The 27,269-nt window shown below is 34.0% G+C and overlaps 1 protein-coding gene across 1 annotated transcript in view; it reads right to left on the bottom strand.

Moving 5' to 3' along the window:
- LOC114334652 (kelch-like protein 26) overlaps window positions 1-26,452 on the bottom strand; it is a 297,957-nt gene extending 271,505 nt beyond the window's left edge. The window contains exon 1 of the mRNA XM_050656093.1: window positions 26,144-26,452. The gene's annotated coding sequence lies outside the window, so the exon portion shown is untranslated. The remainder of the gene's footprint in view (window positions 1-26,143) is intronic.
- Window positions 26,453-27,269: the final 817 nt, after the last annotated feature.

Here is a 27,269-nt window from a genome sequence, read left to right as displayed (position 1 = left end):
AAGACGAAATTTTTAAACATCACGACGTGTTCTGAGGGACTAGAATCCTCAAATTATTTTAGTGATAACAACTTTAGCATGGTTCTGATTAATATTCGTTCTATAAGATATAAAACTGATGAATTATTTCTGTTTCTAGAGGAATTAGGGTTTCCAACGATAGTTGCGTTTACTGAGCACTGGCTTGAAGTCAACGAGCCTTTTTTTGTAGAAAAATATTCCACCATTGCTAGGTATGACCGTCCAAGTTCAGCTCATGGAGGCACCCTAATTCTTTCTACAAATAATGATTTTTCTCTGGTAACAAAATATGACTTTCTATTAAGTGAAGCATTCTTTGAGTTTTCCTTAGTTTACAGTAAGAACCTTAATCTTTATATTATTTGCATTTATAGATCACCTGACTCTTCCGTGGAACTATTTTTTCAGAACCTGCTTAATTTGTTAGATGACCTGCCCCATAAAAGCAGAAAAATGTTATGCGGGGACTTCAACATTAATTATGCTGCTGCTTGTGCTACACAAATATCCCTGGTCAACATATTTGAATCATATGGTCATTCAATGCACATTGATTCTCCTACAAGGATTACAAAAACTTCATCTACCATAATTGATTATATTGTCTCAGATTTCTCACCCCTTGATGTCTGCGCTACAACTGTTAATGCGGGACTATCTGATCATGAAGCGGTTTATACGAAGTTTAACATCTTTAGCAAGTCCTCCTCGAAAACTCGACGTTTAGGCAGGATTTTTTCCGGTCGGAACTTTCGTAAATTCCAAAATTTATGCTTAACCTCTGAGTGGCACTTTCCTTCCATGGACGTCGATTATAATTTCAGTGATTTTTTGAATAAGCTGGTCTGTATCTTCAATAAAGCATTTCCTTTAATCACAATTAAGCAAAAACATCGCAAACCCTGGACTACCAAAGGTGTCCGCATATCAGCCAAAAACATGCGTTCACTACTGTATATCAAGAAATTTACTACCAACGTTTCTGTTACTGAATATATCACCAAGTACAGGGCAATCTATTTAAAACTTATAAAATCGGCTAAAAAATTGTATTATCAAAATCATCTCAGAAGCTCCAAAAGTGTTGCAAAAGAAACTTGGTCCATAATAAACGATCTTCCAAATAAAACTCACACAGCTCAAACATTTTCCCTTCCAGACCCAGAAAATCTAAATGAATATTTTGTTAATGTGAGTAAAAATATAACATCAACTATTGTGTCACAACAAGATCCCATTTCCTATCTCCCTAATTCAGGAAAGGTTTCGAATTCATTATTTGTAAGACCGGTTGGTAAATCTGAATTGATCCAAACAATCAATAGTATCAAAAGCAAATCTTCCTGTAGTACCGATGGACTATCCATAAAAATTTTCTCAAATCTCCCAGACAATGTGTTGGGAGTCCTCATCTCTCTAATAAATGATTCTTTTGAGAAAGGTAAATTTCCAGAGTGCCTAAAGACGGCCATCATTATTCCTCTTCATAAGGGTGGTGAAAAATCTATTGCCTGCAATTATAGACCTATTGCATTACTACCGGTACTCTCCAAAATTATTGAAAGACTCCTAAAAGCCCGACTTATGTCCTTTCTCGTTGATAACAAGATTTTATCACAAAATCAGTTTGGATTTTTAAATAATAAATGTACCACCGATGCCATGTTTTCTGTACTACATGAGGTTTATCAAGCATTAAACAATAATCTCCACACTGCCACTGTTTTTTGTGATTATGCCAAAGCTTTTGATTGTGTAAATCACGACATTTTGATAAAAAAACTAGATTTCTATGGAATTCGAGGTATTTCTTTGAACTGGTTTCAATCTTACTTGGAAAATAGGAAACAACTGGTTAGAGCAAATGATACAGACTCTAGTCTCAAAAATGTTGTATGTGGGGTACCGCAAGGTTCAGTATTGGGTCCTCTACTTTTCCTTATCTTTATTAATGACATCACTAGTTTAAAAATCGATGGAAAAGTTTTTCTTTTTGCTGACGATACCAGTATCACTTGGAGCAACTCAAATATCGCAACTCTTCATGCTACTATAACTTCTGATCTACTCACAATAAAATCCTGGTCAGATTCTAATGTACTCTCTTTTAACGTAGATAAAACAGTAGCATTACCCTATAAAGGAACTCTTCAACCCTTACCTCTTCATAACAGCCAGATCAGTATCGTTGATTCTGTAAAGTTTCTTGGTATTTTTTTAGATAGCAACCTTAAATGGTCCCTTCATATCGATGTGTTAAGCAAGAAACTATCCTCAGCTTGCTTTGCAATAAGATCTGTCTCTAAGGAAATGGATTTAGTCTCTTCCAAAATAACATACTTTTCATTGTTCGAGTCCCATCTTCAATATGGTCTGCCTTTTTGGGGTTTTGGTACAGCTGCCCAATCCGATGTTATTTTTAAATTGCAAAAAAGAGCAATCAGATATCTGTTTGGCCTCAGAAGAACAACACATTGCAGAAGCTACTTCAACGGTCACAGAATTCTAACATTACCTTCTTTATATATTTTAGAAACTGTTTGCTTAATTCGTAAACATCTACATGTTTTTCCAGAAAGACCTAGACATGACTATTCCACCAGAAATTCTACTTTTGACATCTATTTACCGATCCCGTCCAGTGAGTTAGTAAAGAAATCTATATTATATTCTGCAAAAAAACTATACAACCATCTCCCTCTACAACTTAAATCTGCAACATCTTTCCCCAAGTTCCGTAAAATGACTAAAGCCTATTTATCTGAAAGACCATATTATTCAATAGCAGAGTTTCTTAACCAATAACTAAGAAATTACAGTATTGTTATGTATAAGTAGAATCTTAATCTATATTTGAGTGTCATATGCAGCAGCATAACTTATTAAATTACTTATTAAATTTCTTAAGGTAGATTACGCAATTTGCATTTTTTTTTTAATTTTGCAATAGATTGTTACTGATGTTTATTTGACTTTATTATGTTTTATTTATATTGACGATTTGTATAATTTTAGTAAATTATATTTGTTATTGTTTTTATTTATGATTCTTGTAAGCTTTGTCTATAAAATTGTTAAATTTTTCATGACAATAAAGCATATTTCTATTCTATTCTATATCTGGCTCAACTCAAAGCGGAAACGAAGAAGACGAAACTGTCTAAAGTGTCTATTGGGGATGACGTTTTAGTAGGCAACGACAACATCAAGCGTCTTCAGTGGCCTTTAGGAAAAGTTATTGAACTTTTACCTGGTAGAGATAATCAGATGCGGTTAGTCCGTCTTGCGACGGCACAAGGCCAACTTCTGAGACCATTGCAAAGGCTTTACCCAGTGGAAGTAGTGGAGGCACGGGAGAATATCCAGGGTATTACTCTACGGGATGCGGCTCCAGAGACAGTGCCTCAAGAGAACGCTCCAGGCTGAGGAAGAATCAAGTGAAATAAGTGCGGGAGTGACCCAAAGCAGAGCACCCGATTTAAATCAAAGATGTACGCGAAGTGGCCGGGTAGTTCAAACTCCTGTAAGATTCAAGTGACATTTTCTTAACTTACTGTTTAATTTTGTTCAATATCCTCGATAGTGAAAAACGATTAAACACTTCAATAAATTAATCGTATCAATCGTACGTATCAATGATCTACACATCGACGTACGATTCACTTTATATTTTGATTCAACGTGTTTGAAAATGAATCGTGACGCATGGGAAAAGTTATAGTGGAAGAACTATACCCAGGTTTACTCAACCTTCTTTTTTGGACTTATTGGGACCGTGCAAGTTCGGAAGAGCGACATCTGGTTTCATAGCTCAGCAACATTTTTAACACTTTTTATTATGGGCGTCGTCCAAAATGGGCACGCCAGGTTTCCCCAACACAACTCTACCTTATCGGCAGAGTCTACGAGAAGTGTACGGTAAATTAAAGTTGTAATTACAAAAAAAAAGAAATATGTATGTCTTTGTACTTACTTTATAACGCTCAAAAAATTACGGGATAATTCTTGTATCAAAGTTACGCGTGAAGTTAGTCGTATTGATGACAGTTGGGGAAACCTGGGCGACCAAGGGGCGACCCGTCCAAAATACCAACGACTCTACCTTATCGATGTGTCAATAAGTCTACGAGAAGTGCAGGGTAAATTAATTGAAGATGGAATTACAAAATAAAATATGTATCTTTGTCTTCACTTTATAATGTTCAAAAAATTACGGGATCTGGACTTCAATGTTTTTTTTTCTAATTCTCGTATCAAAATTGCGCGTGAAGTTAATCATTATCGATTTTGGGGGCGACCCTTTAATTATATTGGCCAAAAATATTAGTCCTGGTAACTGGATATTGTCAAGGCCATAGCCCAAAAAAGAATAAGAAGAAAAAGTCAGATTAAGGTTATGTTAATAAAAGGTAAACATTGTAGGTAGTAGGTATGTAGTAAATAAAATTAATTATTAAAATGCAGTACTGCAAGCAAAATATAATTAATTAATTTCACTTTAATAATTGCATAACATATCAATATTGTGGAGCAACATATAATTTTTACAATTTATAACACAGCATTTGCGAAATCCCATTTTCTTCAATGACAGAAATATTCGTCAATTTGACAATATGGATTATTTCAGAAATATGTTAAGAAAGTTGCAAGATTTCTCTACTACTCTCGCACGAACGTTTCTCGTATCCCCTCCAAGTACTTGCACGCAGCAGCGAATAACGGGTGGAAGAAAAGAAATGTTTTTTGTTATGTTAAGTGTGAGACACCCTCTAGGGAGGGTACACGTTTGGATATACATACACATATTTTGTGAACCTTTTTTATTTTTTTTTAATTTCTCTGATATCTTTAATAACAAAGGAAATATACGGTTTTTCCCTTTAACATGTATTATAACATGTTTGTAACTTACTTACCAACAAAGAGGATATCCTGTTACGATGGGTAGAGCACTTTCGATAGTTACTGGAAGGGGAACCTACTAACAATATAGAGCTGGAATACCGAAATGAAGAACTCGTGGAATCCCCCTCGGTAGAAGAAGTAAAAAAAATATCTATAGAAAAACTAAGAAACCACAAATCCCCAGGCAGCGATGGCATCCCAGCAGAGTTATTTAAGCACGGTGGAGAGCAGCTCACCAAGGTGATGCGAGAAATTGTTTGTAAAATTTAGTCTAGGTCTGAGGAGCAAATGCCTGAAGAATGGAGCTTAGGCTTAATATGCCCGTTACACAAAAAGGAACACCAACTGGAATGCAATAATTACCGCGGAATAACTCTCCTAAATACAGCATACAAGATATTGTCAAACATTTTGCACGAGAGATTGAAGCCTTATACCGAAACGTTTCTAGGAGAATATCAGGCAGGATTCAGGCGTCGACGTTCAACCATTAATCAGATCTTTACACTACGACAGATCCTGGAAAAAGCGCAAGAGTTTAACATAGATATGTACCATATTTTTGTCGATTTTAAAGCTGCTTATGACAGTGTATTAAGACCAAGTCTCTACAACGCTATGAATGAGTTAGGAATCCCAAAAAAACTCATATGTATGATAAAAGTGACAATGGCGAAGATGATATCAGCAGTAAAAATTCAAAACGACTCGTCAACCCCATTTGAAATACATAGGGGGTTAAGGCAGGGAGATGCGCTGGCGTGTCAACTTTTTAATGTAGCATTAGAAAAAGTCGTACGAGACGCTAATATAGATAGCAGGGGAACAATATTCAATAGATCTGTCTAAATTCTAGCATATGCAGACCACGTGGACATTATAACAAGAGCCAGAGCGAGAACTGCGAAAATCCTAATCGAGCTAGTAGCAGCAGCAGAACGAATGGGTTTACATATAAATCGAAATAAAACAAAATCCATGGCGACTAACGCAAACACAAGAGCTGGAAATGTTGACGCAGATCTAATCATCAATGGCCAAAACTTCGAAGCGGTCAAAGAGTACATATATCTAGGGACATCGGTTAACCCCAATAATAACACATCAGAGGAAATAAAAAGACGAATAATAATTGCAAACAGGCGTTATCATAGTCTATCAAAGTACTTAGTTAACAAACGTCTGTCTCAAAAAACTCGTATAAGGCTGTATAGAACATTGATAGTCCCCGTTCTCACATATGGATCAGAGGCATGGACGCTAACTAAAACAGATGAATCCGCTCTGTCGATTTTTGAAAGAAAGGTGCTACGTAAGATATTCGGAGCGGTCTGTGAGAACGGAATATAGAGGCGTAGATATAACTTTGAACTGCAGAATATCTACAAGCATACGTTTGGTGGAAAAGCTATTATCACTATAATTAAGCGAAACCGCCTGCAGTGGGCAGGACATGTAGCCCGGGCCCCTGAATCGAACATGATAAAAAAGATTCTAACAGCGCAACCCGTGGGAATGAAAAGACGGGGTAGACCAAAGCTGAGGTGGATGGACGGGGTAACACAGGATGCCGAGAAGATAGGAGTCGGCAACTGGAAAATGCAAGCAAGGGACAGAACAGAATGGCGTAGAAAGCTTGAGAAGGTCGAGGCCCTCTAAGGGCTGTAGCACCAAGATGATGATGATGATGATGATGTATTAATGTATTATAACCAAAAAATAATCAACTAACATTAATAAATAACAATAGTTAACAAAACTTGAAAAACAGAAAGAAACATAACGTAAACTAATATGATATCCAATATCGCGTGTTGTTCCTCTTATTCTAATAACAACTCATATCGCCTAGGCATGCTGGATATTAAGCAGGCTATTTGATTTTGGTCTATGGAGTTTCAGATAGCACAACGTTTCCCAACCGGTGGGTCGCGACCCATTAGTGGGTTGCGGACACATTTCAGGTGAGTCGCGGCGTGGCTCTTACAGTAGCTAAGTGGCTTATAGAGTACAGAATAGCCTATCATCATAGGTGAGGGATGGGTCGCGAATATGAAAAAATATCAGAAAGTGGGTCGCCAGACATAAAAGGTTGGGAACCACTGAGATAGCAGTATCCATAGTTTCTATATCCTGCAGGGAAACAGTAAGGGGCTACCAAAGTATTAATTGTCTACCGACAATAACCCATAAGTGATCAGTAGGAGTCATGTCGAGACTGTGAGGGGGCCAATTTAATATCTGAATATTTACTTCACTTAAATATGTAGTAACGACATGCGATACATGAGGAGGTCGTGTCTTACCATACACTAAGATGAAATTATTTCCTATATGATATATTTATAGTGCGAAAGGAATAAAGTATTCAAAGATAGAAAATCTGTGTAATGTAGGCACCTCTCGCTGTTTAAAGAGCCTCCACGTAAAGACACCAAATCCGTACTTACTCTCAAGGAAATTCCACCCCAAAACATTACAGAGCCTTCATTAAACAATCTCGTATCTCTTATGTTGGGAGTGCATACCGCTCACCTGGTCGACAAATAACTCTTATAGGGGTAGATCAGAACTGCTATTTTTTATTGCTAATATAGTTTTGTTTCAGTAAAACACATGCTTAAGAATAAAACCGTCTATTTTCTTTGTTTCTAAAGATATCAGGGACATTCAGAAAACAAAATTTTAACAAAACATAAGACTATAATACTTTTCGATGTATACTCACACTTGTACAATTGTACATTGTCCTCCCTTATTCGCCGTGTGTAAGTACTTGGAGGGGATACGAGAAACGATCGTGCGCGAATAGCGGAGAAATCTTGCAACTTTCTTAAATAATTCACATTGTCAATTGAAATTGTCAAATTGACGTATATTTCATACCTACTGTCAATGAAGAAGGAAAATTATATGTTGCTCCACAATATTGATATGATATGCAATTATTATATAAAAGTAAATTTAATTAATTGTATTTTGCTTGTGTAGTAGTGCATTTTATTAATTAATTTTATTTACTACATACAATTGTTTACCTTTTAATAACATAACCTTAATATTACTTTTTCTTCTTATAATTTTTTTGGGCTATGGCCTTGACAATTATCCAGTAACCAGGACCAATATGATTGGCCAATATAATTAAAAGTGAGAAAAATGTTGCCGAGCTATGAAACCAGATGTCGCTTTTCCGAACTTGCACGGTCCCACATAGAGTGTCTTATTTCTTTTCTTATTGGGACCGTGCAAGTTTGACAAAGCGACACCTGGTTTCTACGCTCAGCAACATTATTCGCACTTTTAATTATATTGGCCAATTATATTAGTCCTGGTTACTGGATAATTGACAAGACCATAGTTCAAAAAAATAAGAAGAAGAAAAAATAAGATTCAGGTTATGTTATTAAAACGTAAATAATTGTATGTAGTAAACAAAATTAGTTATTAAAATGCAGTTCTGCAAGCAAAATACAATTAATTAAATTCACCTTTATATAATAATTGCATATCATATCAATATTGTAGAGCAATATATAATTTTTCTTCTTCAATGGCAGTAGGAATGAAATATACGTCAATTTGACAATTTCAATTGACAATGTGAATTATTTAAGAAAGTTGCAATATTTCTCCGCTATTCTCGCACGATCGTTTCTCGTATCCCTTCCAAGTACTTGCACACCGCGAATACCCGCTATAAGTACAAAAAATAAGTTTGAGTAAACTTTTGCCCAACTTGGTAACTACATAGGTCATCATCATCAATGGTGCTACAGCCCTATGAAAGAGCCTCGACCTTCCCAAGTCTATTACGCCAGTCAGTCCTATCCATTGCCAGCCGTTGCCAGTTTGCTGCGCCTATTTTGCTCCCATCCTCATCCACACCATCCTTCCATCTGAGTTTTGGCCTACCCCTATTTCTACTTCCCACAGGTTGTGACATAAGGATTCTTCTAGGAGGGATCTGCTGTGATCTTGCTAGATGTCCTGCCCATCTTAGTCTTCCTATTCTTATAAGAGATACTACGTCTTTACCACCAAATTTTTGTTTATATCTGTAATATACCTCGTAGTTGTACCTCCTCCTCCAGACACCATTTTCACAGATGCCACCGAATATTCCTCTCAGGATCCTTCGTTCAAATACAGCGCCGGATAAAGGGGCGGGCGAGGAGGGCGACCGCCCGGGGCTCCGAATTTTGGGGGGCGCCAAATTTTGAGGGATGCCGATATGAAAATAAAATATTTTTTACATTCATTATTTTTTTTTTATAATTTTGAGCATTATTGCTAAGTAGGTATAATCAGAATCAATAACTCAAAAAAAGATTAATAGACAAAAACAAAAATTCTCTAATCAATGTAATGCAACCTAAGAATTTTTATCACCTATACGATATTAATGCAGACTAAAATGTTTTTTACGACCTAAAAAGTTTGTTCAGTTTTTAAAAGGACATTTTTGTCACGTACCTACGTGTCACTTATAGTAACAATGTACATACATACTTAAAAAAATTGAAAAAGATCAAATTTATGAATAGTCAGGGATATTATAATACCGGCCGGCGCTTGTATATTATCCCAGGAATGTTATATACGCTATACGCCTCAATGTCAATGAATAATTTCGTCTTTCTTTTCTGTAAATTTTGCGTTAACAAGAGTGGCGTGTGTCCGTGGGTGTGTAATAAATAAATTGAAATAAAACAAAGATTTGTCAGGTATTGAGACTTTGTGTTATTGTGGTATTAATTAGGTAGGCATTTTTTTTATTTTTATGTTATATAAATTTCGGTAAGTAGGCATTTGAAGTGATTTTTTAAAATTATTATTCTCATCCGTGTTAGTAAATAAATTTACCTATTCTTTCATTGAAAAGTGATTTATTTCTTCTTTTAACAATTTTTTCTGCCAATAAACTGGGTATGCATGAATTAAAAATTTTTTTTCATATGAATATATAGACACTTATTTCGAATACTTTGTAAGGTTAAGATGTTTAATTTTTTGCATAAAAACGGCGCGTTACATGAAAAAAAGGAAAAATAGATTTTTGTGTCACAAATTAAACGAGGAATTCCAAAATGACTTTTTATTTGAAATATCTCAGAGGTGTACTGTTTTTCTTTAAAAAAATCAGACCATTAGTCATTAGTTTCAGTTTATTGCCCGTATTCACGCCAATGGTAGATATAAAATTCTTAATTTTATGTCAAAAATGGGCAATAATTATCTCTTAAAACCTATCAAATTTCATTTGCATATCTCAACCGGTTTTATAGCCCTAAATAAATCGTCAGTTTGTAAGAAAAATTTCATCAGACTGTATCTCGGGGACGAAGCATTTGCGGATATACGTTTATAGAAACTGTCATTATTTTTTCATGTAGCCCTTAAACTTTGTCGCACTTATTTAGAAACCCTGCATATTACTAAGGATTTAAGCAGTTTTCACTGTATTATTTTAAATGGACTGCATACTCTATTATCCATTTTGAGAGCTACTTTGTTATTCTTGTAGACTCCCTTTACTGCTCTTATTAATATTCGTGGAACTTCGATGTCTTCCATTGCTTCCCATAGTTTGGCTCTAAGTATCGAATCATAGTCCTACTCATTATATGAGATAAGTAATAAAAATTAATGAATTATTTTTAATTTAATTTAGATGATTGTAAGGCCAACGATATGACAGTGGGTCTAACATGAATGGAAAAATAAAGGTGTACAAACTCATCGTGTTTTTGCAAAGAATATCGTCGTGTTTTTTATGCCATATGGATGCCACTCCCAGATTTAGTCATTGGGGATGCAGCTATCTTGCGCACAATCAACATCTTTTTTGGTATTGCACAATATTATACACATTTTTTTCTGCTTGTTGACAATGTGCATTTATCTTTATCTTTTATCTCGCTCCTTCGTCGTTTGAGCTGCCTTATGCTATGGCATATGTTGGATCAAATATAAATAATAACCATTGTGCTATTTTTTAAGTAAATATATGTTTACATAGTTCTTTATAGTGAAATTTTAATTTTTTGCCTTTTCTGCTATTTTTTTATATTTGCAGTAATATTTTTTTATATATTCTTGTATGAAAGGGCGCCAAATTTTATTTTGCCCGGGGCGCTCAGAACTCTAGAACCGGCCCTATTCAAATACATATCTAGGTACATACTAAAGAAAAATATAAAAGAATAAAATTATGAAAAAATCAACTATGAAAATGAGCATGATAATTTGATAATGAGCATGAATGCATAACTTTTGAAACTATGTGTATTCATTTTTATCCTAGGTGTTTTTATCATTCTAACTTGAGTGCACTGTCAACCTCAAATTAAACAAACACCCTGTATATAATTAATTTCTTCGCTTACTTACGCTGTTTCCTTGAACATACCTACATACTCACACATGCCTCGCTGAAACATTCTTCTTATTACCTCAACAAGCTACTAACGGCGCGCGTCCTCCAATGTCCTACCTTAGTATGGGCATCTTTAACTAACCATGTTGTCAATCTTCCATTTAAGAAATCCTCGACTTGAACACTACCTGTTGCATTTTTTAAACAGTAGTGAAGACTGGGATACATTTATTTTTTTTTGTACAATGAAATGTAAAGTAGAAAGTAAACAATTAATTTATAGTTCTACAACGGTTCTACTATATTTTAAACCAAGAATGTAGCCAATGATCGATATTATGTTTTTGAAGTTACAATAATTCTTTATAGACCGGGTAGTATCGTCGCCCCCGCTAGCGAAATTATTCCGATTCGAGCTTTTTGTACAAACTTACTCAAAAAGAGGTCCTCTTAACATATCCACTGGGTGCCGGGCGGTGCCGTGGTCGAAAAATTATTTAAACAATTTTTTTTAAACAAATTCGCAAAAATGATTTTTTTTCATTTCGAACAATATTTTTCAGATAATATGGGTCATTCTGAGCAAAAAAAGTCTCTTGTCATTTTTCTAGAAAATTGAGTTGTCGAGTTATATGCGATTAAAAATTTGAAAAATGCGAAAATGGCCATTTTCAAGTCTTAATAACTCGACTAAAAATTATTATTATGATATTCAAAAAGTGGCAAAATCAAGTTTCAAACCCCTTCTTCAAGATCCTGAAGAGATTTTTGTCATTATTTTATTACAAAGCTGCTATTTTTAATTATTAACAATTAGCGCTATAGTCCAACTGTACCGTCGCCCCCGTTAGCGGAACTATTTCGATTCGATTTTTTTGCACAAACTTACTCAAAAAGAGGTCTTTATAACATATCCATAGGGTGCCGGGCGGTGCCGTGGTCGAAAAATTAAAAAAAAAATTTTTTTAAACAAATACACAAAAATAATTTTTTCATTTCCCACAATTTTTTTTAGATAATTTGGATCATTGTGAGTAAAAAAGGTCTTTGGTCATTTTTCTCTAAACTTGACTGTTGTCGAGTTATACGCGATTAAAAATTTGAAAAATGCGAAAATGGCCATTTTCAAGGCTTCATAACTCGATTAAAAATGATTATTATGAAATTCAAAAAGTGACAAAATCAAGATTCAAATACCTTCTTCAAAGTTCTGAAGAGATTTTTGTCACTATTTTATTACAAAGCTGTTATTTTTAGTTATTAACAATTAACGCTATAGTCCAACTGTATCGTCACCCCCGTTAGCGGAACTATTTCGATTAGATTTGTTTTGCACAAACGTACTCAAAAAGAGGTCCTTATAACATATCCACAGGGTGCCGGCCGGTGCCGTGGTCTAAAAATTGTTTAAACAATTTTTTTAAACAAATTCACAAAAATAATTTTTTCATTGCGAACGATTTTTTTTAGATAATTTGGATTATTCTGAGCAAAAAAGGTCTTTTGTGATTTTTCTCTAAAATTGATTGTTGTCGAGTTATATGGCCATTTTCGCATTTTTCAAATTTTAAATCGCGTATAACTCGACAACAATAAATTTTAGAGAAAAATCTCAAGAGAAATTTTTTTGCTCAGAATAATCCAAATTATCTAAAAAAAATTGTTCGAAGTGAAAAAATTATTTTTGTGAATTTGTTTAAAAAAATTGTTTAAACAATTTTTCGACCACGGCACCGCCCGGCACCCTGTGGATATGTTATAAGAACCTCTTTTTGAGTAAGTTTGTGCAAAAAAATCTAATCGGAATAATTTCACTAACGGGGCGACGATACATCCTGGGCTATAGCGCTAATTGTTAATAATTAAAAATAATAGCTTTGTAATAAAATAATGACAAAAATCTCTTCAGGACCTTAAAGAAAGGGTTTGAAACTTGGTTTTGTTACTTTTTTAATTTTATAATAATAATTTTTAATAAAGTAATTAAGCCATGAAAATGGCCATTTTCGCATTTGTCAAACTTTTAATTGTATATAACTCGATGACAATCAATTTTAGAGAAAAATGAAAAGAGCCTTTTTTGCTCAGAATGACCCAAATTATCTTAAAAAAAATTGTTCGAAAGGAAAAAATTATTTGTTTAAAAAAAATTGTTTAAACAATTTTTCGACCACGGCACCGCCCGGCACCCAGTGGATATGTTAAGAGGACCTCTTTTTGAGTAAGTTTGTGCAAAAAAATCGAATCGGAATAATTTCGCTAGCGGGGGCGACGATACTGCCCGGTCTATTAGGCGCTATTGAGAAACATGCATTGACAGGGCCGGATTTACATGTTGAACCCGACTAGGCATTAATATATCTGGCGCCCCACGCCTTGATCCCCCGCTCCCCCGTGCAGTTTGTAGCTGTACTAAGAGCCATCCTTAATGCTATTTCAACATTTGGGTAGACATCAGTTACATCTTCTTTCCGCAATAGTTTATTTAGTTCAAGGAGGCTTAAATCAGTTTTTTTATGTTACTCTGCTCCAAATCCAACAAAAAAGATTTAAGATGTAAACATTCTTGAACCACTGACTCTTCAAAATCATTCACGTACACTGTCCATAGTTCTGTAGCCTTCTCGGTAATTGTGGACGTAGTCAGCTGCTTCAGTTCTTCAAAAAAACCAAACAAAGTTTGCAAGTGTTTGTACTTTTCTTCTCGAATTCCTAGCTCAGTGCTGAGAGAATCTACCATTACAAAAAAAATTGTCTACACCGAAGTCAAGCAGTATCGGGCGCGGTTAAAACTTGGATGGATGACCGCTTGGGAACACCTACTTGTAGTTGTCTCTCATTTTTTTGTTTAATTTTTGATATTATTTTAATAAGGCTAACACTGAGCTATCGACAAAAAAGCGTAATTAGAGAACGTTATGGTATTAACATTTTAGCAGACTAGTTGGCAGTTCCGTTTTTTGTTAACGTATTATATGGCCTAAAGTTACATTAGAGGGCGGGAGTTAATATTTAATTTTGAATAAATTTTTAAAATCTATTTAAATAGTGATAAAGAAATACAACTTCTTACGTGCATAGAAAGTACCTACACACTTACACACACTCTTTTTAATTTTTACAACAGTTCTTAATAGTAGTATCTTTATACTAATAACTAGTTGTAATTATTCGATAAACGTTTATTAATGGTTTTTTGTTTTCTTCATTCTGTTTTTCACTATTCAAGCATCTACCTAGACGAATACAAGAAAAATATAAAGGAACATTTTGAAAGCTGTGAAATTTTACCTATATAAAAATCGGAAAGCTGTTAAAAGATTCTGGATACACAGAAAAGCAGGAAAAACAAGGACTAGAATGATTTGGTAAATAATGGCAAAATATTTTTATTTATTTTAAACAACACCGAGGCGGTGCCTTGGTTATTTACATACAACTAGTCACAAAATATTAGACGAACGAGCAAATTTTCTTTATTGACAATCTTAAAACTAATGTTTGTTGAGTTCTCGTCAATTGATCTCTCACAGTTTGTTGGTATTTCTCAATTTTTTTTAGCCAGTTTAAACCTAGCACTTAACCCTGCACTATTTGCTATTTACACTAACTCAAAAGGTTTTACAGTTCTCTTGAGTCTTCTTAGTATTCCATACCGATCCAGGAGTTGAATAGTCGGATGAAATGGCAAAATATAACACAGAAACAACAACGCATATTGGAAAATGCAGTAAAGATAGAACCCAGCGGGTAGAAGCTTATAGATGGCTAAGAAGGAAAAAGAAAATAAATAAATGAAAAATAAGAAAAATAATAAATAGAAAGTTCTACCAAAAACTGGATATCAGTAAAAACAAAAAGGACCCTATAACAAGAATGTGCAAATTCAGGGCCGGCGATAACGGGCCTGCAAGGGATGCACTGCAGGTGGGCGCCCTTGTTTGGGGGGCGCCAAAATGAGCTTTTTTCTGCCGGTGCTATACAAAATACTAATTTAAAAGAAACCGAAGGGTGCCTATGCTTCTTTTGCAGGCGGGCGCCTTATACCCTAGCGCCGGTACTCAGGTGCCCGGTGCCCAGGGCCGGACAGCAGCTTTGCTAAAGGTCACCACATGATCAAATACATAATTTACGCTTCTATAAACGACATACAGACAAACATTCAATTTTATTTACATATATTATGATTTCTTGAGATACTAGTGACGTCATCTATCTTGGCGCGATAACGTGCCTTATCGATTATTTTTTTAATGAGAGTAGGGATCGTGTGCTAGCAAGACACCACATCGATGCCTCATTTGCCATTCTATGAATTCAAATAACGTAGGAGTTACATTCGCGGACAGACAAACACGCATGACACCGGAAGTTTTGTTTTCGTCTTGCTAAAGCGCCTTGAATAATGTACCTATTGCTTGTACTTTTTCGGCAACTTTTAAGCACTAATTCCGGTTGCAACTAAAACCGGAAGTCCGAGGTCAAATTTTTCACCTCTATTACCATCTTTGGTTTATAAGCTTTCATGGATACCTCATTTGTCATTATATCTGTTTTTTATAACGGAGCAGTTATATTCGCGGACAGACAGACGTACGGACAGCCAGGCAAGAAACAGGAAATATATCTTGTCCGGGATATATTGTCTTGTACAGGAAATAATATATCGCTTGTACTATTTCGGCGACTTTAAAACAGTACTTCCGGTTGTAACTCTAAAACAGTACTTTCGGTTGTAACTCTAAAACAGTACTTCCGGTTGTAACTCTAAAACCGGGAATTCTAGGTCAAGTTTCTCACCTTTAATGCCATGTACCATGCTTGAGTTATTATAGGCTTTCATTCGATACCTCATTTGCCCTTCTATCTGGTGAGTTGTGTTTACAAAGTCTCTGGGATAGACAGACAGAGAAAATTCTTCACATTCACATTTTTTCAAAATGGGCAAAAACAATAAATTTTCAGAAATGCTATTTATAGTAGGGGAGGAAAGTATGCTAAATTACTCGAGCGTTATGGGGACCTATTGGTTGTGAAGAGTAGGTCCTAAAACCAAAAACAGTTAAGTTTTCCATAAAATGGGGGACTTTTTTTAATTTAATTTTCCATTTCCAACAATTGTTTTTCCCGAATAAAAGTTGCTCATTTTTAAGTAAAGTATCCAAATCTGCAATATAAAGTGGGGGCTCCTATTTAAGAATTTAAAGTAACCCCCTTCTCCACCTCCGTGGGAAGCGTGTTTGGTGTTATTCGATAGATTTTTCAAAAATATTGACTACGTGTATTTTGCAGTTTTTCGATCTGATGTTCATTTCGTGAAATATCGCGGGGTTCGTATTTAAAATTTTAAATTTACCCCAATCCTTCTCCGTGGGGGGTCGTGTTTAGTATCATTCGATAGATTTTTGAAAAATATTGAACACGTACTTTTTAGTTTTTCGATCTGACGTTCATTTCGCGAAATATTCGCTTTTTTTGTGAAACTTTGTGACTCACCCATTTCCTTACGCGCTCAAATCGTCAGATTTTTGAAATATACCTACACTGTTTTGCATGTACTTAATTTACCTTATTAGACCTGTCGCCAGGGGGGTACAACGGCCTCCTTAATTCAGATGGACTTACTCAAGTTTTTTTATGTATTTTGACCCGTAGAACACGAATTTTTTGGGTAACAGTTGATCTGGATGTCGATAAGATTGTTATAAACAAAGAACTTGAGGAATTACATAACAGCGATTTTTCGCAAAGCAAAATATTTTTTTGTAGTTTTTGGGAGATTCTCAGCAAAAAATGATCCTACAAGTTTCTTCGTAGGATGCATAGCTTCAGAGCCGTGCGGTACATCTTTTCAATATGATGCAAGTCTTCGAAATGCCGCCCCTTAAGTATGATTGAAACTTAACTTTTAGTTTTATTAAATGAACCTACACAAAATGAAGGACAACTTATATTTTAAAGACAAAACCTACTTTAAATTAAATTAAATGAAATATATATTAACATTAAATAATATTTACAAAAACTTCTTTACTGACTTTAATTTTGGCAAACTCGTCAATCACATTGGTTAAAGTAGCAGCTAGTGAGGACTCTATTGAAATGACTGCTACATTTTTTAGTTTTGTTTGTCTTATGGACTTTAGAAAATAGTTTTAAATAATTTTTAATTTTGAAAAACTTCTTTACCCACTAGCTACCGAGACAGGGAGTGTTAATAAAATTCTTAATGGTACAAACTATATTTTTGTATAAGGAAATTAGGTTATTTTGGCACAAACAGTTTAAAATCTCCAAACCTTAAAAGAAGTTTTCATGGAGTACGGAATCATTAGGGATATATCACGCAATTCTTCCAAAATATCATTTGACTCTATATATGATTCTTATTCTTTTTCTATTGAAAGTATCGAATGAAGATTCATACAATATTTTTCTAGTGTTTTATCATCTATTTTCCTCCATTAAAAATATCATATAAAAATTTAAAAATTTTATTATGAGTTTATAGAAGCGAAAATCGGCAATTCAAAGAATTAATGGCAATGTCTAAAATATATGTAGATGAAATGTTATTTATTTTAAATTTATCTTCCTCCGCTAAGAACTCATCCACAGATTTTTCGTAATCAAATTTGCGACTTTTTCTCCTGGCTTGAATTTCATTGTCAGCTGGAAATTCGGAACTTATTTCAAGATTTTCTGCAATTCCATTAACAATAATTTTCATTTGGTCTTAGCCAGATTGTCTGTAACTTTTCATTTTTTCTGTAGTTTCTGACAACATTTTTACACCATCTGACAAATTTATAGTTACATGTTACAACATCTTCGAGACTGAATTTATATGAAATAGCCAAATGCCAAAGAACAACACGACATATAAATTTATAATTTTTAATAAGTAGTTTTTGCTAATTCTCGTGCTTTGACTTTAGTTTCTGGATTTTTGTTGATATCTACTATTGTTTCGAATAAGGCATCATATATTTTACAAAATTTAAATCTTAAAGATTTCAATGCATCTATTCGACTTGACCATCTAGTAACACTCAACGGTTTTAGAGTTAGTTTGAAACATGTTTTTTCAGAACTTTCCAACGCTTTGTAGAACCAGAAAAAAGTGCACCTACAACAGTTCTTGTATATCTAATACAAAAAAGGTTCTTGTTTCTATAGAAGAAGACGCTGCGTCAATTATGACTAATTTTAAAGAGTGGCATGCGCAGGGCACCTAATGCTCCTCGGATATTTTTCAAGTAGGTACATATTCTATTTTACACACCCTTTCTTATTCCTTTCATATCGGTCCCGTTGTCCTTGTCCTCTAAGCCATTCTAACGCAAGACCTAACTTTTCCCCATATGTCAAAATAAATTCCGTTGAACCTTCACTGGTTGAACACTAGCTTCAAAAAAACCAATAAAAAATCCTTCGATATTATTATAGGCATTTGTTCTGACAAGAATTAAAAGCGACAACTCTTATCGTCAATTCGAGCTGTTCAATATGACTTACGTCGGGGATACAATCGGCGATTATCGATAAATATTTGGCGCTTTTTGTTATTTCGACAATTTTGTTTAAGATTAAACTTATCAATTCATCTTGCCTACTGTTGCTTAAATAAATTACAAACCATGTATCAGACTCTCTTTGAACTATCCTGATATATTCTTCCATTACTGGATCAAACTCAGAGAGCAATTATACTAACTTAAAAAAGTTTCCATTATTAGGTAGAAACAAATGATCAGTTGTTCCACAAAAAGCTAAACATTGTAAGGCCAAAAGTCTAATTCTTTTCAAAACTTCTCTCCAATAATGTTGTATTATTATATTAGATTTTACTGATTATGCCGCCCCCCTTGTGATGCCGCCTGATGCGGCTGCCTCACCGCATCATAGCACGGCACGGCCCTGCATAGCTTTCGAGATAAACGCGGTTAAACTTTCAAAAAATCAAAAAAGTGCAATTTTTGAACCCGAATAACTTTTGATTAAAAAAATAAAATTGCAATTCTGCTTACTGCATTTGAAAATTCAAATCAAATTCTATCAGTTTTGATTATTTGCATTGCTAAAAATTAAGTTTTTATTTGTTAAACAAAGCCATAAACACATAGTGTTTCCCGTGCCCAATGCATGCGTTTTAATGTACGTAATCTACGTAGAAATTCTGTATGCACGCCTACTCGTTCGATTGCAATGAAAAATGTATTGAAAACATCGTTCAATCACTATGTGTTTATAGCTTGGTTTAACAATAAAAAAATTAATTTTTAGCAATGAAAGTAATTAAAACCGATAGAATTTGACTTGGACTTTCAAATGCGGTAAGCAGAATTGCTATTTTATTTTTCAATCAAAAGTTTTTCGGATTCAAAAATTGCAATTATTCGATTTTTTGAAAGTTCAACCGCGTTTATGTCAAAAACTATGCATCCTACGAAAAAACTTGTAAAAACATGGTTTGCTTAGAATGATCCAAAAAGTACAAAAAAATGTTTTGTTTTGCGAAAAATCGCTGTTATGTGATTTCTCAAGTTCTGTGTTTATAACAAACTTATCGACATCCGGATCGACTGTTACCCAAAAAATTCGTGTTTTACGGGTCAAAATACATAAAAAAACTTGGGTAAGTCCATCTGAATTAAGGAGGCCGTTGACCGTTGTACCCCCACTGGCGACAGGACTAGGTATATCTTAATCTGACAATTTCGAGTTTTTCTAAGGATAGATTTTTTTTCGGACCCCCTTAACGAACTTTTTGTATTAAGAGCCAATATATGGTAGAGGTACATTTTCAGGGTACAAAGTTTCTCCCCATGTGATAATCTGACGTGCTCGAGTAACTGCAAAAATCCCCGCTTGGGCTCTACCATTATAGTTTTTAGTCGGTAATTTAAAATGCACTTACATATTTTGAAAGCGTACTAATTATGATTTATGATTGTCCTACTATACTAATTTATGTCAGCTATAAATATTTAATAAATAATCTAGAATACAACAACTAGAATACACACCGAACATACAACTGACCATTATTTTTTATAGAACATCTACTTTTTTTCACAGCCGGCAACACTGAAGCGGAAAAACAGTTCGCCAGCAGCGCGGTCGACCGCTACATTTTGAATTGTTTCTCGACTTTCTGTTCAACAACTTCGAGTCCTCGCAGGTCTGTGACATCGCGATACGCGCAACTTTCAGGTGATTCAGTGAAAAATTATCTTTCGCACATTCTTTTATACGTAGAATTTGTGAAACTCTTAACCAATGATGACGGAAACGGTTGTAAATGTGCAAGAAGCACCCAACAACAATGCCGCCAAACCTCCGCCACCGAGGCAAGGAACTGCCGAACAGCCCTTGGGGTGGATCAAGATCAATGTGGCTTACTTCAAAACGACACCTGGAATACTAAAGGGAGTGGAATTTGTAAGTAATTGAACAAAAAATACTCTGCACATGACACGATATGTTTATAAACATAAGAAAATGGTACCTACCTATATCTTGCATTCCAAGTTTTTGAATTTGTTTTAAACAATATTAACATTTGATGCATCTGTTGTAATTTATTCAAAGCATTTTTTGATGGTGTTTTGATGTATCCTTGAAGAACCACCTTTATTGCAGCTACTGAATATTTTAATTGAAGATTAGGTATATTTTTATTTACCAGTTAAGGAAATCTTTTCACGGACCAGAAAGTTGGTAAATATGTATTTTAACTTTAACGTAATGGTATAGAAATCTAAGTCGGCTTTATAAAATAAGTACAAATTTTCAATCTCATTTGTGTCTTCATGCATTATGGAATTTTGGCTACCATCCAAGTTATTTGTAATCAAATTATTTGATTTGACAAAATATATATCCAGCTAAAATATCTTGTAACTCGATATTATTTTAGTATATACCTATTAGCTGCAACCGTTGATATATAAATGCAAGAATATCTTTAGTTCCTCATTTGATCTTTTATTGTACAAGGTCATCAGTTTTCAAATCGTTGACAATAATTGTTGTAGAACTAAATTTACCACTTACCATGGGATGTCTACTACATATTAGTCATTACTCACTATTAATCATGATAGAAATTAACATCGTTGCATATAGAGGCCTTTTCCTTGATGTTCCGTTCCTATACTGAAGATAAGAATGAGGTCCTTGGATTCACTAACAAAATCTTTTTGCTTAAATCGTTCGTGTCGCATAAGTTACTCACAGCCATATTTCATATCTCGATTTCAAAGTAGACTTAAATACACACATCGGAAAATTATAGATAGGGATATCTTTAGAAAGAGAGGTAATTCCTTCTTTAGTCTCTTTGGATAAATAATAATCGATTTATAGCGATTATTAATACCTAGTTTAATATACCTACAAGAACATTTATTGAAATGTCAAACATATCGAGAATGCCTTTAAGTGCAATTAAATGTTTATTTACTATAAATAAAACAAGAATGAAAAACCGCTAAACGCCGTAAAAATGAGTGGCGCATATAATATTCCAGCTACAAAAGATCTGATATGAATATTACGTGGCGCGAAAATGTATTTTCATTTTGATGCAAAACAAAATTCAAGTTTTATTTTAAAAGATTTTTCCATAATATTTGCTAAATTTGAAGTAAACGCGCAACAAAAGAGTAACTTTGATACAGTTTGAATTTTGAAACTCTTTTGTGGCGCGTTTACTTCAAATTTAGCAAATATGGAAAAATCTTTTAAAATAAAACTAGAATTTTGTTTTGCATTAAAATGAAAATACATTTTCGCGCCACGTAATATTCATATCAGATCTTTTGTAGCTGGAATATTGTATGCGCCACCCACTCATTTTTACGGCGTTTAGCGGTTTTTTATTCTTGTATCAGGAGTTTTTCAAAGTTATTTATAAATTAAATGTATGAAGTTGAATGCAATTTTTCTCGATTACACGTTAAGCTTTATAAATTGTCACCTTTGTTGCATTATCTCGATGTCCATCGAATGTACACTAGATTTTGTGTATTCGAAATAGATTAACAAACATATTGAGATGGCCGGAACTCGGATTGCTCGTTGCCAGATCAAATTTAGCGTCGTAACCACTACAACTACATAAACCATTTCGGGAATAATCGTTAATTGGATTATACTTTTGTAGCTAACTTTTGTAACTTATACTTAATAACTTCTAAACGGCTTAACTGATTTTGATCAATAAACACGAGTTTGAAACGTATTGACCAGTAGTATCTGATGGATCTAAGGCCAAGTATGATAACTGAAGCTATTACAGGAATTATTGAGCTTGAGAAACCGTTTTTTCCATAGGAAATAGATTTAGATCATACTTATGAAGCCTATAACTTAAAAATTCGAATTTTCCCGAATATGAGGTATACGGTATACAACACCGTTAGATTCGTCTAGAGTCCTTCTACAAATGCTTAGTTATTGGCGCAATTCGTAGGTTGAAATTTTGAGTAATTGTCGAAAAACCAAAATTTTCAAAGTTTAGTTTTTCAGTTTTTCGGCTATACTGAGCCGTGTGTATGTCTGATCCTGACGGCTTGGACACCATTTGAAAGCTTAACTCAACACTATTGATTTGGTGTATTTGCGGTTCTCCTGTCTTTTCTTGAACCGAAGATATATACCCCCAAAATATATGCCGTTTTGTACCTACCAAGTCCTATAGCTGGCTTATGGGTGGTCAATAATCACAAACTACACCGGTTCTGAATCGGTCCCGAGCCGCTCTTCAAACACAGAAAAAAAAATCAAATCGGTTTAACTTTTCCACACACATACATACATACATATCCACAAACATTTTCCCTTTTTTAAATAGAAATTGAGTCATACTTCTGAGCTCGGTAAATTTTGAATGGTATAATCGATTTTCAAAATCAGACATGCGTTGGAAAGGTAATGATCAGTACTATTAGAAGCCGTAAAGGTCGGACTTAAATTTTTGAAATTTTTGGGAGTTTTGGGGACGAGAACGAAAAACAGACCCTAAATAGGAAGCGCCGTAAAATCCACACCTTTAGACCAAAATGGATTATTGATATATGGATCGGTGAGTCCTTTCCTGAACTTTAAGATGGGAGTTGGCCCAATTTTCAATTCAGTCAGATTTAGAAAATCGAAAATTTCGTGTATATAATATAGTGTCGCGTGTAGGGAGGTGTGAGTGTGCGCCACTGGCGAGAACTGCCGTTCTCTGACTCTGGTAACTAGCCCAATCATTCGCACAGCTTTGATATTCCTGATACCACTCTAATCCTGCAGCGCGTTTACGTCTGGAGATAGGTGGACATCTCAATGGCCTTCGACTGTGGAGATGATTTCTTACAGTATCACGGCCTATGGTTACCTGGTGGGCCTGTTGTAGCTGCAAGTAGCTAATTAATTCAGGTGCTGTAATTGTTGGTTGTCTTCTAGCGGTTAACACTAAAAATCGATATTAAATTGCAATTGTAACGCGCCCACGTTCTGGATGGCGTTCGGCTGGACTTCCAGTATCACAAAAACGCCATCATAATCGACTGATAATACTTTGGAAGACTCCTATGTGCTCAGCTGCATTAGTTTCCCTTCCCGCTATTCATCTCATCCAAAACTAAATGGCGTCGCTCCATGATAAAAAAATAATAATACAGAAATGTACAGAATGAGAACTGTACAAGTTCAATTGAAATTAAACGACCACATGAATCATCTGTACTCGTTTTTCCTCAGTATTATCTTCTTTTTGTGATAATAGGTACTTACTTTATTCAAAAGATACAGATATCTTTTTCGCCATTATTCTTATATGAATTTCTTAACTATTGATGGGGTATCATTGTATGTGTCTATTTCTACGTTGGTAAATACTTTTCAGGGCCGTGCGGTGCTATGATGCGGTGAGGCAGCCGCATCAGGCGGCATCACAAGGGGGGCGGCATAATCAATAAAATAAAAATACAAATTGAGCCATTCAATAATTAAAAATATATATAGGACCAAGAATCAGCCGAAAATATTTAACTGGTGAAGGTTAAACAGAACTTATTTTGTCAAATTTGGAAAAATTAGTTCTTGATTTAAAACGGCTCAGAGGACAAGGCTATGATAACGGGGTTAATATGAAAGGAATAAGAAAGGGTGTGCAAAACAGAATATGTGAAAAATATCCGAGGGCATTTAACGTGCCCTGCGCATGCAACCTTAGTCATAAATGACGCCGCGTCTTCTTCTACAGAAACAACAACCTTTTTTTTGTAGTATACAAGAACTGTACACTTTTTTCTGGTTTTACAAAGCGATGGGAAGTTCTGAAAAAAAAACATGTTTCACAACTAACACTAAAACCGTGAAGTACTACTAGATGGTTAAGTCGAATAGATGCATTGAAACCTCTAAGATTTTAATTTTGTGAAATATATTTTATAACGCCTTATTCGAAATAATAGAAGACGTCAACAATGATTCAGAAAGTAAAGTTAAAGCACGAGGATTAGTAAAAAATATTAACAATTATAAATTTAATTGCGGTGTAGTTCATGGCATGATATTTTATTTCATATAAATTCAGTCTCGAAGATGTTGCAACATGTAACTATAAATTTGTCAGATTGTGTAAAAATGTTGTCAAAAACTATGGAAAATATGAAAATTTACTGACAATTTGGCTATGACCAAATGAAAATTACTGACAATAAAATTGCAGAAAATCTTGTAAATAAGTTCCGAATTTCCTGCTGAAAATGAATATAGAGGCAAGAGAAAAATTCGTCAATTTGATCTGTGGATCAGCTCTCAACAGAGAAGGATAAATTTAAAATAAATTTTTTTATCGAAATTTTAGACATTGTCTTTAATTCTTTGATTGATCGATTTTCGCTTTTAGGAAGCCATAATAAAAATTTTAAATTTTTATATATTTTTAAATTGAGGGAAATATAAGAAAAGGGAAAAGGAAAGATGATAAAATACTAGAAAAATACTAGAAAAATATTCATTCAATACTTTATATAGAAAAAGAATCGGATATAGAGGCAAATGATTTTCTAGAAGAATTATTGCATGATTTATCCCAAATGATACCATACTCCATGAAAGCTTTAGAGGTTTTGAACTATTTGTGCCAAAATAACCTAATTTCTTTATACATAAATATAGTTGTATCATTAAAGGCCGGTATTATCTGTTCCGATTAAATACCGGTTAGAGGAATTTTGTCATGCGATGTGCAGAAAGTTCCGGCCCTAAGAATTTCATTAACAGTCTCTGTCTCGGTAGCTTGAGGAAAGAAGTTTTTCAAAGTTAAAAATGATTAAAAACTATTTACGAAGCTCCATAAGACAAACAAAACTAAAAAATTAGCACTTATTTCAACAGAGTTCTCACTAGCTGCTACTTTAGACTACGATAATCCGATTGACGAGTTTGCCAAAATTAAAATCAGAAGGATAAAATTGTAATTTTCATAAATTTATTTAATGTTAATACATATTTAATTTAATTTAAAGTATGTTTTGCTTTTAAAATAAAAGTTTTCGTTCATTTTGTGTACTTTAGTTTTATCTTCAAGGCTTTTTTATTTTTGTTTTCTTTGGCGTGTTATACTCCTTCGCTGTTTGAATCCACATTCATATTCTCCATTTTTAGTTTCTATCTTTTGTTTAAACGTTTCGGCTATGTTTGGCTAAGAAGAAGCGTTAATAAAAAAATTATGGATGCCCGAATTCTCCAGCAAAATACCTACCTGCCCAATGATATGCCACACAGGGTATGTTCTGTATTTAAAATTAAAATTAAATGTTATGCAATACATACCTTAATGAACCGTTTCCTAGGCAATGCATTGGACGAAGAGGTTTTATTGTATGGCCAGCAAAATCCCCAGATTTAACCTCCCTGGACATCTTACTATAGGGTTATGTAAAAAGCAAGATTCATAATACAAATTATGCTTCATTGGAACAATTGTGCATGAGCGTAGTAAAACAACAGGGTTACGTTCAGTTGTTCAGAGGTGCGACACTTTCATAAACTTATATTTTCACGAAAATTCACAAAAGAAGAGTTAAGTAATAAAAAATTCCAGTTTAGAATGTTTTCAATAAATGTTTGCAACATTAAGGTAATTATCAAAAACAGGACTGACTAGATTGGTTAAAAGTTGAACAATAATAACATTATGTTATCTTATGTTAATATACATTCCTTAAGTTTTGAGATAATTTAAAAATAGGAATATGTAGAATTTACCAAACCATCAAGAATTTTAAAATATGTTTGTGCTAATTTCTCTAGTTAATTTTTAGTAGATTTTATTTTTCTTTATAAAAACGCAACCGATTTTTTAAAGAGATTTTATATCTCGAGTAAATTTTAAGGTTTGCGAGAACCACAACTTCCGAAAAAAGTTCCCATTGATTATAAACGATAAAAAAATATTAATACATATTTTTATTACTACTATTATACACAATTCAAGCAAAAAGAAATATACGATTTATTACTGTTAGTCTGGGCTGATTATCGGAGAATAGGCCATTTTTGGGAAAAGTTATTTACCAGCAATTTTATTGCTGGAATCGAATCTTATGATTGTATATATTAATAATATAGATATGCAAAGTCCGCAGATAGTGTGCTACTTTTTTATAAACAAAATGGCGCCCGAAAATCGTGTTTTTTTCAATTTTTGCTCTATAACTCCAAAGATTTTAACTTTAGACCAAAAACACCCAAATAAAAATTCACCGCAATTAAATTCTGCATAGAGACGTGTTTTTTTCGATTTACTTCGACGAAAACTTTCCCCGGAAAAAGCGGATTTCTCCAACAAAATCTTTAATTTTCAACTAAACTTTTAGATAAGTAGTTGTTAATCAATAATTAAATAACTTGGTAACGTAAAAGCCCTTTCCATATATATTATAATTCCAGAAGCCGA

This window comes from Diabrotica virgifera, chromosome 7 (genome assembly GCF_917563875.1).
Source record: "Diabrotica virgifera virgifera chromosome 7, PGI_DIABVI_V3a".
Taxonomy (NCBI): Eukaryota; Metazoa; Arthropoda; class Insecta; order Coleoptera; family Chrysomelidae; genus Diabrotica; species Diabrotica virgifera.
Note: the sequence above shows the minus strand (reverse complement) of the source record. Positions and strands in the feature narration are given on the sequence as shown.